Below are 14,662 nucleotides of genomic sequence, written 5' to 3' on the forward strand. Positions count from 1 at the left end.
TATTTATTTATCATCTTTTTTTTTTTTTTTTTTTTTTTTTTTTTGAGGGAGAGATTAGGGGAGGGGAAGAGAGAGACTCTTAAGCAGGTTTCATGCTGGGCATGACCATGAGATCATGATCTGAGCCAAAATCAAGTCAGACACTTAACCGACTGAGCCACCCAGGCACCTAACAAGGGCCCTCCTTAATCCCCATCACCTATTTCACCTATTCCCTCACCCACCTCCCCTCTGGTAACCATCATTTTGTTCTCTAGTGTTAAGAGTCTGTTTTTTGGTTTGCCTCTCTCTCTTTTTTTTTTTTTTTTTTTAAAAGATTATTTATTTATTTGACAGAGATTGATCACAAGTAGACAGAGAGGCAGGCAGAGAGAGAGAGGAAGGGAAGCAGGCTCTCCGCCAAGCAGAGAGCCCGACGTGGGACTCGATCCCAGGACCCTGAGACCACGACCCGAGCCGAAGGCAGCGGCTTAACCCACCGAGCCACCCAGGCGCCCAACCTCTCTCTCTTTTTTATTCCTTTGCTCATTTGTTTCTTAAATTCCACATATGAGTGAAGTCACATGATATTGGTCTTTCTCTGACTGACTGATTTCACTTGGCATAACACCCTCTAGGCCCATCCATGTTGTTGCAGATGGCAAGATGTCAGTCTTTCCGATGGCTGACTAATATGCCATGTATATCTCTACCACATCTTACAGCTGCTATAAACATTGGGGTGCATGTATCCCTTTGAGTTAGTGTTTTTCCATCCTTTGGGTAAATACCTAGTAGTGCAGTTGCTGGATCATAGGATAGTTTAATTTGTATCTTTTTGAGGAATATACTTAACTGTTCTCCAGAGTGGCTGCACCAGCTTGCATTCCTGCCAGTGGTGGAGGACGGTTCCTCTTTCCCAACTGCCTCACCAACACCTGTTGTTCCCGTGTTGTTGATCTTAGCCATTCTGACAGGTGTGAGGTGCTACCTCATTATAGTTTTGATTCTCATTTCCCTGATGACCAGTGATACTGAGCATGTTTTCATGGAAGCGCATCATTTTTTTACACAGCAGCTTTTACGTGAAGACTTTCTGGATGATTCTGGTTTATACTGATTTCCTTTTCCAATTTCCTTTGGCTTCTAATTCGTATTTTAAATGCAAAGGCCCTCAGTCTCAGTTGTCTTGTGTTCTGAACTAAGATGGACTCCTTGAGGCTTTTGTAGATAGGTTTACTTTGCTGCCTTCTTTTGTATTCCTCACAGTACCTAGTGTTGCTTTTGTAATTACCCTTTAAGAAATACTTCATTGACTCAGGAGGTTAAGGCCGTCTTGATCTCACTTAGTGCCCAGGTCCCTCACCCCGCCACACTCCATGTGTTTCTGCCCCAAAGCTGCCTGCTAAGTCAAAGAGAAGGGCCCCCACAGGTAGAGAAAATAGTTTCATGTGTCAGCAAATGGAAGGATAAGTATGGCTTAGGAAACCTAGCATTTTAAAACACTTACTTGACTACAGGGAGTTGTATTGGACTGAAAGTCAAGAGCTGAGGTTCTAGACTTACCTCCAACCCTGAACAGCATTGCAACTTTCAGTGCATGTTTTAATCTGTGAGGACTTTAGTTCTCCAGTTGATAAAATATGAAACGTTGAGTGATTTCAAAAGTTCCTTGTAACTCAAATTCTGTGATTCTCTAAAAATGTGTTTCTGAATGCTTAGTGCTCGTTGCATAAGGTAATGTTTCTTATAATGTTTCCACAGTGTCCGCCTATTGTTGCATAATGAAGGAACTTAAAAAGCTTAAATTTAGAAAAAATTTAATGATCTGGGAGCAGGAATTGAAGTACCTGAACTGTATCTGGTGATAAAATGCTCACTTTCATCCATAGGGTAGGGTCATTAAAGCTGCTTGTTCACTGTTTGCTAGACGGAATTCTAACATAAGCCATTTGTCAGTTACTTGTAAGATGGAGTGCGAATGTGTATTTATAAGAATTTTGCATGGTATATGCACATATATGGTACCATTTTTAGAGGTAGCATTTCCTTTGTTGAATATATATAAAATTTAGTCCCAGTGATACCTCTGTACTGCATTATCTTTGGAGTAGTATGATATGTCTTAGCTTGATAATACCAGAATATTACTGGATGGTACCACTGGTAAGGCTTCTTTAAAGTATTTAGGTGTCACAGGGTTAGGATTATACTGTAGATTAAATAATGTGGTAGTGTTTACAGTCACTTATAACATGGAGTAATGTGTGTACATCATTCTTCCTTGTGAGGTTCTGATGTACACTTTTAGTTGAGCAAAGGGACTTTGAAATTTATTCCTATGATTTTAGATATTTGAACTTTTAAAATGTTACGAGTTTTATATTAATAGAATTGTTTGTTAAATACACACTTCCACTGAGTTTTTTGTCTCAATACAATTTGTCATATGAATATGATTTTAAGATTTAATACCTTGTATGTATCTCTACTCATAGATCAGTTTTATAAACTTACTATTTGGGGATTCTTTTAGTATGATTTGTCAAATAAAAATAAAGTCAGCTCCGAATTTTATTTCCATCTAACATTCTTTAATGTGTTAATACTGCTATGTTTTATTGCACTCCAATTTATTAAATTACTTTAAAATTGTTGAAGTAATCAAATGTATTTTAGCTCTGTTATCTGGTAGTGAATGGTGTTTCTATTATCAAAATTTATTCTTAACATGTGTATATTAAAATGTCTGATTTTAAATCAGATTAGATCCATATAAAAAGGAAAAATTCTTATTCAAAATACTATGCAAATGACAGTAATATGAATATAGGCTACCAGAGTCTTATTGGAAAGTGATGATGAGTGGAAAATATTGAAGAAAACAGCATAATAATTATGATTTAGAAGCCGTGGTCTCCATATTTAAAATTAATATTTTGTGAAGCTTATTTCCCAGTGCTGGGACTCTGAGACGGGTAAGAATCTGAAAAGTAGATAATTGTGCCTCTAGGAGGATACAGTTTTTTTTAACCTTTTATTTTGAAAAATTTGAAACATACTGAATAATAGAGAACTCCCGATACCCATGACTTTGATTTAAAAATTAACATTTTGAAATTTTATGTATTTTTTGGCTGAAATGTTTTAAAACAATTATATATATCATGACACTTTATCTAAATATTTATGTATGCATTTCCAAAAAACAAGGATAATTCACCATATTATCTCCGTGCTCTTACTTAACAAAAGCATCACTCCTCATTGTCAGGTACAGTTTTATGTCTTCTACGTTCTTTCTCCATTATCCTAGCATTCATTAGAAAATGGGAATACAGACAATTTGTATTCTAATTGCACTTAAGCTCTTTTTACTTTTTTTTAAAGATTTTGTTTATTTATTTGAGAGAGAGAGTAAGAAGGAACACAAGAAGGGGGAGTGGGAGAGGAAGAAGCAGGTTTCCCTCTGAGCAGAGAGCCTGATGCGGGGCTTGATTCCAGGACCCCGGGATCATGACTGAAGCCGAAGGCAGATGCTTAATGACTGAGCCACCCAGACATCTAAGTGCTTAAGCTCTTTTTTCCTTTCTTAAAAATTATTTATTGCCCAAGACTTCTCTATTATAACTTCCCTTTCTATAATTGAGTCACCTAGATCATGTGATCTCTTTGACCCCCTTTTAGCTCTCATAGCCCCTGACTTCCTGGGTAGAACTGGTTGTGAGCTACAAATTTGACTTGGGAAACTACTGGTACAGAACTAGGTGAGCGTGATTTCTCTCAGTTTAATGTCCATCAGGAGAGCAAGTCTCTAGTCTTGGAGAAAACAAAGATTGTATTTTATTCACTGATGTGTATCCAGCAGCTGGCACAGAACATGGTATATAATAAGGACTCAATAAATAAATGATGAGTGAACAATGAGTAATTGAATAGGTTAATGCATAAATGAATTGATTAATTAGCCATTCAGTGTTCAGTAGTAACAGATAAAGCCAACCAAGAGGAGCTGGATATAGCAGAGCCACATATAGTAGTTAAGGCATTTGTACATTTCTTAAATTCCTATTGGGAGAAATCTATCTCATGTCAAGACATCAGTAGTACTTTATATAGCCATCGCCAGTGGTATTTTTTTTTTTTTAATGGATAGAGCTCTGCCAGCATGTTCATGAAGAGAAACAGAAATAGGAAGTGCTGTAGGTTAAATTGTATCCCCTTAAAGGATGTTGAAGTCCCAACCCCCAGTCTCTATAAATGTGACCTTATTTGGAAATAGGGTCTTTTTGAGTTAAGATGAGGTCATTTGGGAAGGCCAGGATCTAGTACAGTTGAGGTTATAAATAAGAAAACCTGGACATAGAGACAGACCAGACATGAGTAGAGGAAAGACAAGTGAAGAGACAGCAAGAAGGCCTTCTACGGACTTGGAGCACCTGAGATCACCAGAAGCTAGGAGAGAGGCATGAACAGATCATCTCTCCCAGCCCTCAGCAAGGACCAACCCTGAGAACATCTTGAGGGCAGGCTGGGAGCCTCGAGGATTAGAAGATGAGGACTAGAAGGACATTTCGGTGATCATTTAAGCTACCCAGTTTGTGGTACCTTGTTAGAGCAGCAGCCCTGCAAAACTAATGCAGGGACCTAGACAAATCTTTGCGTGGAAGTTGAGATAATACATTTTCCAAATAATAAAAACCTCAGGAGAATGTTCTGTTTCATATAAGTTTCTTATAACTTATATGAAACAGAACATTTTCTTGAGCATGAATACCAGTGTATTTTGGACATACGTGAGCACCAGGATAGGGAAAAAAAGGTGGGGGGAAGTGAGAACAGAGGGGAGAGAAAAGTACTCTCTGTTACTGTTCCTAGGGCCACTCTGGCTGGGCCAGATCAGCTAGTGTTTCTAACAAGATTTGTTCTTACACATGGGATCTCTGGGCAGTTAATTCTTGCCTATGTGTGGTGGGATTTTCTGGAGCTAAATGTCCTTGTTCAGAATTAGAAGATATTAAAAAAAAAAAGGTTGTGGGGGCACCTGGGTAGCTCAGTCAGGTTAAGCATCTGCCTTCAGCTAAGGTCATGATCTTGGAGTCCCAGGATCGAGCCCCACGTCAGGCGTTCTGCTCAGCGGGGGCCTGCTTTTCCCTCTCTCTCTATGGCCTTTCCCTCTCAAATAAATAAAATCTTCTAAAAAAATTAAAATTAAAAAAGGGTGGTTTACTTTCTCCTGATCCCAGGCAAAAGGTTTAATGGAGAAAGATGGCAACTATTTGCATAACTTTCCATAGAGACTCAGTGTAAAAATAGTTAAGGAAGTGAGCTCCAAAAACCTTCCTGGTTTTGCCTCTTACTAGCTGTTTGCTTTGCCATATCATTTCACCTTCCTGTGCTTCTGTTTCCACATCTGAAAATAAGGGTAATAGTATCTCCCTCACAGAGGGAGATTGAAATAAGACAAATAAGTGGCACATATTAAGCACTCAGTAAGTAATAGCCAGATGATAATTTCATTATTTTAATACTTATGACAAAAGATAACCATATCTTACTTTGCTGTCCAGGAATTCTTTAAACATGATGATGTTCTGCTTAGATATTAAGAAGATGGTAATGAGTTGGATTTAATAAGTGTCATTCTCCCCAGATGTGTAGGTTAATGATAGACGTCCCTCCAGTTGTAGGGACCAGAACATCCAGGGTCTGTTTTCTATATAAGGGAAAGAGTTCACATTTTAGGAGTGTATGTGCAGTGTAAATATAGGATGGCCCATTTAGCAAATTACCTATCGTCAAGAATGTGGTTCCCAAGAGAGTTAATGCTGTTAAAAAATTAGTGTTTTTCTATAATCAGTACAGGCTTATTAACTGTCTACTGAGTGCCTACTGGTCATATCATTTCTAGTTCTGAAGGCCAGATGCGTACATGATCAAAGAATATTTGAGCACCCTGTGTCACAAAAGGCTATATATATAGGGTGTGTGTGTGTGTTTGTTTTTTAGTTAGTATGGGAAAATGGCATTTCTGGATTCTGAATCAACTCACTAAGCTGCATAAATTGGGTGGGTTAAGATGTACCCCTGTCTAGGGGCTGTTAAAAAACTGTGTGTGTGGGCTGCCTGGGTGGCTCAGTGGGTTAAGCCTCTGCCTTCAGCTCAGGTCATGATCTCAGGGTCCTGGGATCGAGTCCCACATCGGGCTCTCTGCTGGTCAGGGAGCCTGCTTCCTCCTCCCTCTCTCTCTCTTTAAAAAAAAACAAAAACAAAAAACTGTGTGTGTGTGAATGGCATCGGTGCTGGAAACCTCAAATGGCGTCTCTGAAATCAGTGAACTGTGTGGTTAATATGGAACAGTTTGAATGTTGGTTAGCTGTGTTTTATGTAGATGTGACTTCCACTTGGTGAACCTATTTATAAGATTATAGCAATGGCCATCAAATTCTGTCAGCTAACATTTTGTGAGTATCTGCTATGTACAGATACACCAAACTCTGCGAATGTTTACCAACATGCTGATCAGTCTCAAGTTCCGATTTGACTTAGACAAAAAGGAAGACCATAAATTGGATGCAATTCAGATTATCCTCTCCCATTGCCTATTTATTTTGTATAAGGACAGACACAAGTTATGTGCTTTGTTATCATGTTGGAAATTAGAAAGTGTATTATAGGTTCTTTCATATAATTTTCGAGAACTTGTATCAGGACAGATTGGAAAGACTGTAATTGGAAAGGTTTTCTTTTGTGGGTGAAAGGCATTTTTAGTAAAGAAGCAATTGCTATGGGCGCCTGGGTGGCTCAGTGGGTTAAGCCGCTGCCTTCGGCTCGGGTCATGATCTCAGGATCCTGGGATCGAGTCCCGCATCGGGCTCTCTGCTCAGCAGGGAGCCTGCTTCCTCCTCTCTCTCTCTGTCTGCCTCTCTGCCTACTTGTAATCTGTCTCTGTCGAATAAATAAATAAAATCTTAAAAAAAAAAAAAAAAAAAAGAAGCAATTGCTAGCATAAGATCTGTTGAAGGAATTTCCCCCAAAAGTTTGGATAGCATATTAAGTCATAGCCCTGTTTGATCAAATAAGCTTTCACATATTGCTAAAAGAACTGGGTTGGAATAGAAAAACAGGTCATGGGTTCAAAACACAAATACATTTGGAATACTGCTAAATACCTCAGTATTTTGTTATGGTCCTTGAATCTACAGCATCATTTCAAGGAGCCATCAACTTGAGCCCAAGGGAGCAGTAGATGCCTTGAAGACATCATGGTAAGAGGCCCATCTCTTATGTCGTTTCCTCGTATGTTAATCACAGATGTATCTTTAAGTCTCTTACTCTCCATGAATATTACGTATAAAAAAAACAAGATAAAACTTAAGATTTGAAATCGAGTAGGTAGTTTTGAGATCTAAGAGGGGGGAAAAAGCCCTCCAGCACCTAAAACAGATTTTTTTCCCTTAAGAATAACTGCATGTTGCATCCATCAGAAAACAGAAATGGCAGCCTTTTTACGGCTCAGATAAGGTCAGACTGCAGTTTTAACAAAATATATCTTCATGCTTATTCTAATAAGCATCATGTTTGAAAAGTAAGCTGGCACCTTTTAAAAGTCACACTATTTTGTCTAGACTCTATAGCGGGAATGCAACGTTACTGGCAAAACAAGGTAGGGAAGTTGAAAAACAAAAAATGCTATAAAATAAAAGAATAAAAAGCACAGATTTATATCAGCTTATAGTAGCATCTGTGAGGTTGCATATAAGTTTTTAACAGACGCGAGGGATGTTTGTGAACATAAACGTACTGCTTACACATCGCATGCTTTACTCCTCTTCTGACATATAGTGATTTTCATTAGTAACCATTTAGTTTCTTGCGAAGATTTTCACGCTATAGTATCTTGTAGATAGAATGGGGAAATATTATACCTTATTCAATAAGATAAATACTAGCTTCTTTTAAAGAGTCTTCAAAGTTGCTGAGTAAGTCTGTACATTCTTGCTACAGTTTTCAAAATGTTTTCTAAATTTCCATTTAAAAAAGTCCTGAAGGGCGCCTGGGTGGCTCAGTGGGTTAAGCCGCTGCCTTTGGCTCAGGTCATGATCTCAGGGTCCTGGGATCGAGTCCCGCATCAGGCTCTCTGCTCAGCAGGGAGCCTGCTTCCCTCTCTCTCTCTCTCTCTGGCTGCCTCTCCATCTACTTGTGATTTCTCTCTGTCAAATTAATAAATAAAATCTTTAAAAAAAATAAAAAATATAAAAAAAAATAAAAAAGTCCTGAAGAGTGACTGTCTCCCTCCAGAGTATAATTTCCACCAGCCTCTGATAATGAGAATTTAACAGATATATTTCTCAATACAACAAGGTGTGTTAAAGAAAAGGATTTAATTAGGGGTGCCTGTGTGGCTCAGTGGGTGAAAGCCTCTGCCTTCGGCTCAGGTCATGATCCCAGGGTGCTGGGATCGAGCCCCACATCAGGCTCTCTGCTCAGCAGGGAGCCTGCTTCCCTCTCTCTCTGCCTCTCTGCCTACTTGTGATCTGTCAAATAAAGAAATAAAATCTTTAAAAAAAATTGTATAAAATAGTGTAAATTACAATAAGATATGAGAGTGTATGACAAAAATTGAAGTTCTTAGAGTAAATCCCATTTTGGGGACTGAATATACATCTCTAATGTATAAGTAGCCTGCAAAATGGAGGTAAAGTAGTAATGTGATTTAGTGGATGGTTACATCCCACTGGCCAGTTGTTCACCTTGTGTCTTGCTTTTTTCTCTCTCATCTCCATAACCCCTTGCATCCTTTCTCTAGCTGACATATTTCCCTGTCCATCACGCCAAGTGTTGAGAAATGCTTCCATATGAGCCAGTGTGGCTGCTTGGTGCTTAGGATTCCTGGTTGCTTGGGGAGCAGGAAGGCAGCAGATTTGACCCTTGATGGGGAAGAGGTCCTTTGCTTTTTCCATCAGTTATGAGCATGTCACTCAATTTTGCATAAACTGAAAGAAGCAGGAATTGGTTGGGTTAGGGTGTTAGCCACCAATCAACTAGTTTGCTTTTGGTACAAAAATGAATAAGTCATTTTCTTTCCAAACCACCTCTTCCACCTGTTTCCTTTATACACTGAATCCTCACTTAGTGGCCAACCATACCATTTTTAGAGTTGTAATTGGTCCCCATATCCAAGAACCATGGTTCTTCTTTGTCTCCCTTCTTTCCTTCACCGTTCACCAGTGAGCAAGTCCGCCCTCCCATTGCCCTTTGTCTGAACTATTGTTACATTCTCTTAATTGGATTGGATTCTCTGCTTCTGTTTCCTCCTTTTGGAGCTGCCACTACTGATAATACCATTCCTTGCCAAAAACCTTTGGTGACTTGGATTTATATGCAAAAATTGTGTTCTAGCTTCTTAACATGACTTTAGAAGCTTTCTGCTAATCAGTTTTTCTGGCTCCTGTTAGATTTCCAATAACCTCTGCCTTACAACCTACACCGACCTATTCTCTGCTTTTCCTTCTTGGGTTACTTCTTTTTCCTGTCTTCATTTTTGGAAATCTTAGATATTTGTCAAGGCCCAACTTAAATGTTTCTTTGTCTAAACCCCTAAATTAGAAATAAATTCCCCTTGCTCTAAAATACTACTAAATTTAAATCTGCTATACTTTTCTCAAAGTAAATGTTATCTTTGGATCTGTAGATATGCTTATATCATCTTTCCTTTTTCTGTGTGAGGCATGGAAAAAACTCATCCTCTGATCAGACTGATTTAGGTTCACTTTCAACTTTGTCCCTTGCTATATAAGTTTGTTTTGCACAGAGCACCTAACTTTTCTCATTCAATTTTCTCAACCTTAAGAAATTTTAAAATAACCTTCTTTTAGGGTCATGAGGATTAAATGATTTGACTTCTATTAAGCACTTAATGCTTTCACATGGCAAGCATTCAATAAATATGCATTCTTTTTTTTTCTTTTATTTGTAAATGTATGATTCTCAATGGTTTATCATGCTTGGCACTCAGGTGGCTATGAGAAAGAATTTACTTCAATTTTCCCAATTATTACCATGAAGTCAAATCAATAGAAAATTATTTAAGCCTGTGCAGAAGGACTTCTGAGTAGGTACTGTCATGGATACAAAAATGTGTACATTATCCTGGCCACTTGTCCCCTCAGAGCTTGCAGTCTATAAATCTGAAGCCAAGGCTTAAATAAAAGAAAAGCGAGGGGCACCTGGGTGTCTCAATCAGTTAAGCATTCAACTCTTGATTTTGGCTCAGGTCTTAATCTCAAGGTAGTGAGATCAAGCCCTGAATCGGGCTCTGTGCTGGGCATAGAACTGCTTAAGATTCTCTCTTTCTCTCTCCCTTTGCCTCCTTCCCCCATAAAAAGAAAAGAAAAGCTAAATAACTATACATTTTTAATTAGTTAATCCATGTGGACCATAAATGAAAACCCAATAAGTTGCTTTGTGGTTAAAAGAATGTACAAACCAGAATAGGATTCAAGGGTAGGTGGTAAACCCAGGAATTGTGAAGTGTGAGTGCAGGGCTGGGGTAGAAGGCAAAGAGGACTTATCACAGTGTGTTCTATAATCATGAGTTCTACCCATCCATTTGGAAAAATGAAGCAATGTAAGAACTTCCCACCTTAGGAAACGAAGGCAATGAGAAGTAAAGGTTTAACTGAGTGCAGAACTTGAGAATGTGGCACATATGGGTCCAGATCTGGTTAGGTAAAAGGGAAAGAATGTTTGAGACAGTCCTGTTCAGTATAGGAAAGTTGTGTTCTTCATGGACATCAAAGTCTAACTTGTTTTCATCATTATTTGGTTAGTGCTTTTAATGAAGGCTGATTTACTGACCACCTGTGCCAAATCCAATTCTCAGAGGGCCAATGCTGAGATAGAATTAGGGGTGCAAGTCCTTAATGGGGGAAGCAACTATGTTACCTATGAAAAACAAAAAGAGAAAAAGCAAGATTGGACAGGGGAACCTTTGAGAGTAGGATGTTGATATGACCCCTGTGAGTGGAAAGGGAACAGGAAGAATTGGGCTGGGAGAGCTCAAACTGTGATAGAGTTCTGACAAGAAGCCTCAGAGCAGAGAGTGCACATTAGAAGAGCCCCTTGGGCAGCAATGGCCACACAGTACCCCCACTGTGATCATTGTTTGGCAGGTGTGGCCTAGGAAGACTGTGGCCTTGGCTTACATGCCATAGCTATTCCCGATGGCCCTTGTCACTCGAGGTCATCAAATTACTGCCGTCTTCATAGGTGAAAGGTCAGTTCTTTCTGGATGGGACTGGACCTCAGTGGCTGCCACACTACCTTTTCAGTAGTAAAATATCAAAGCCAAATGTCCATGTAAACCTTAGTTCAGATTTAGTGAGGTTTTTTAGAGTGGGAAAGTTGAAGAGCCTGAGCTACTCACTAAAACAATAAAACTTTGTAGAAGCTGTACTTGGCATTGGGTGACTTGCATTATTTGTGTGTAACACATTATTTTTTTATCTGTTAAGAGTGGATAATGATGCTTCTTCCCTACCAACCTCATGAAGTTGGAATAAAACACAATATCTAAGAAAGAGGAGAAGAAAATGAGTACCATGTGGAAATGTGAGAAGTAATGCAGTGTAATAGAAAGATCTATGGAATTAGAGTAAGGAGAGGCAAGCAGGGCTCTTCTTTTACTGGTGGAGAAAGGAAATGATTACTAAATTCAGGAAAGTCACTTAAAAAGAAAGTCACTAAAAATGCATCAGGGAGGGACTCCTGGGTGGCTCAGTTGGTTAAGCATCTGCTTTTGGCTGAGGTCATGATCTCAAGGTCATGGGACTGAGTTTTGCATTGGGCTCCCTGCTCAGTGGGGAGTCTGATTCTCTCTTCCTCTGCCCCTCACCCCTGTTCATACCCTCTCCCTTTCTCAAACAAATAATATCTTTAAAAAAAAACTAAAATGCATTAGGGAGCTAGATACTTACATTTTTCTATGTTTAGTATGATTACAATGCAAATAATCACTTCCTACTTGATCTTGGTTCTCTTCAGTTTCTCCCATAAGCTTGTCTTAAACTAGGGATAGTATATATATGTTTACACTTCAAGTGGAAAATATTAACTAGTTATTTTTTATTTCACAGGAAAAAGATAATATTTAAAAAGTTAACTAGAAAGCAAGTTTTATTTTAGATTAGAGGTTGGCAAACTTTTTCTGTAAAGAGCCAGATAGTAAATATTTTAGGCTTTTATGAGCTCTGTGGGCCACATATGGGTCTCTGCTGCATATTCTTTTTTTTCTTTCTTTTCTTTTTTTTTTTTTTTATAATCCTATAAAAATGTAAAAATCATTCTTAGCTCAAGGACACATAAAAATAGGACCTAGACTGCAAACCTTATTGTGGATGAAGTTCTGCTTAAACTTATTTTTGACTTCAACAAAATTTCAGAAATGGACAGAACCCCAAATTCTATACAATATTAAAAAACATGGACTTTGATGTTATATTGTCATGGGACTGAATCCTGCTTTCATCCTTTATTAGTGATGACTTAGACAGGCACTTAATTACTGGGGTGTTTGGCTTCCTCACATGTAAATGAGACCAATACTACCTGGCTGGGAGGTTGCCTGGAATTAATGGCATAACTTGTGAAAGGTACTTTGCCCAGTGATTATCACATAAGTAGAACCTCAACAAATTTTCTTCCTTTCCTTCCCTCCTTACCTTGTTTGACAATATTTCCCAGCCTTTTTTTTCTTTTTTGAACTGTTCTGAAAGCATTCTAGACTGTGTTTTTCTACTACTGCATCTTCATAGAAATTCTCACTTTGACCTAATTCGTATCAAATTAATTTCTCAACATTTTGATTACTTGGGACAAATTATTGACTTTCCATATACCAAAATCTCTGCTTACCAAATGCAGTCACTCTTTTATTTCTTCATTAGTGCATCAAGATCTATAATACTGATTAGAGAATTCATCCAGTTCTCATAGAATATAAATATTTTAAGCCAGATGCTGCACTAGTAGATTAAAAACAAACTAAAAAAACCAGGGGAGGTTATATTGGGTGTGGTGGGGTAGATATTTGTTTGTTCTACCACTGTTTGATAGCATTCCATGATTATTTAAATTCTGCCTGCAGCTCTCTATTAAGACCAATAATTATGCACCTGATATTGGAGCACCAAATATATAAAGCATATGTTAACAGATTGTAGACTCCACCTACAGACAACACTACAATAATATGGGGCTCCAGTACCCCATTTTCAACAAAGGCTAGATCATCCAGATGAAAATCAATGAGGAAACATTGGGCTTAAACTACATGTTAGACCAGATGGGACTAACAGACATATATAAGTCATCCCATCCAACCGCAACAGAATACACATTCTTCTCAAGCACACATGGAACATTCTCTAGAATAGATCATATGTTAGGCCACAGAACAAGTATAGTAGTGAACAAATATAGTACTGGAAGTCCTACCCAGAGCAATTAGGCAAGAAAAATAAAGTCATCCACATAGGAAAGGAAGCAGTAAAATTTTTCTCTGTGGATGATGTGCTATTATATAGAAAAAACCCTAGACTCCACCAAAAAACTATTAGAACTAATAAATGAATTCAGTAAAGTTGCAGGATACAAAATCAGTAGACAATGATCAGTTGCGTTTCTGTACACTAACAATGAGCTATTGGAAAGAGAAATTAAAATAACCCCATTTATAATAACATCAAAAAGAATAAAATACTTGGGAATAAATTTAACCAAGAACATGAAAGAACTATTTGCTGAAAACTACAAAACACTAATGAAAAAAAAAAAAAACTGAAGAAGACTTAGATAAATAGAAATTCCATGCTGATGGATTGGAAGAATTAAAATTGTAAAAAGGTCCATGCTATTCAGAGCAATCAATAGACTCAATTTAGTCCTTATCAAATTTCCAGTGGCCTTTTTCCGCAGGAATAGAAAAACAATTCTAAAAGTTGTTTGGAATCACAAAAGATCCTGAATTGCCATAGTCATCCTGAGAAGGAAGAACGGTGTTGGAGGCCTTACACCTCCTGATCTCAAACTGGGTTACAAAGTTCCAGTAATCAGAACAGTATGGTATTAGCATAAGAAGAGACACATAGGTCAGTGCAACAGGATAGACACTTCGGAAATAAACTCTTGCATATATGGTCAATTAATCTTTGATAAGAAGCTGAGAAAATACATATATATATACATATATATATATATATATATATATGTATATATATATGTAGGGAAAAGATGATCTCTTAAATGGTGTTGGGAAAATGGGACAGCTAATGGAAAAGAATGAAAGTGGGCCCATATCTTACACCATACACAAAAATTAACTCCAAGTGGATTAAAGACTTGAACATAAGATTTGAAACCATAAAACTTCTGGGAGAAAACAGGGAGAAGCTCTTTGACATTGGTCTTCCAGTGATCTTTGGATTTGATACGAAAAGTAAGGGCAACTAAAGCAAAAATCAACAAGTGGGACTACATCAAATTAAAAACCTGTATAGTGAAGGAGATCATCAACAAAATAGGCAATTATGGAATGGGAGAAAACGTTCATAAATCACATATCCAGTGAGGGTGTATCCAAAATATGCAAAGAACTCCTGCAACTCAATAACAAAAATGAACC

The 14,662-nt window shown here is 37.9% G+C and overlaps 1 protein-coding gene and 1 long non-coding RNA gene across 6 annotated transcripts in view; both read left to right on the top strand.

The window, feature by feature from the left end:
- Positions 1–14,662, top strand: part of VRK2 (VRK serine/threonine kinase 2) — a 119,045-nt gene that overhangs the window by 65,899 nt on the left and 38,484 nt on the right. The window lies entirely within an intron of this gene.
- On the top strand, positions 985–3,762 carry LOC116595613. The gene is made up of 3 exons (XR_004287770.1): positions 985–1,336; positions 1,950–1,954; positions 3,752–3,762. It is a non-coding gene; the product is annotated as an uncharacterized LOC116595613 (long non-coding RNA).

This window comes from Mustela erminea, chromosome 7 (genome assembly GCF_009829155.1).
Source record: "Mustela erminea isolate mMusErm1 chromosome 7, mMusErm1.Pri, whole genome shotgun sequence".
Lineage (NCBI taxonomy): Eukaryota > Metazoa > Chordata > Mammalia > Carnivora > Mustelidae > Mustela > Mustela erminea.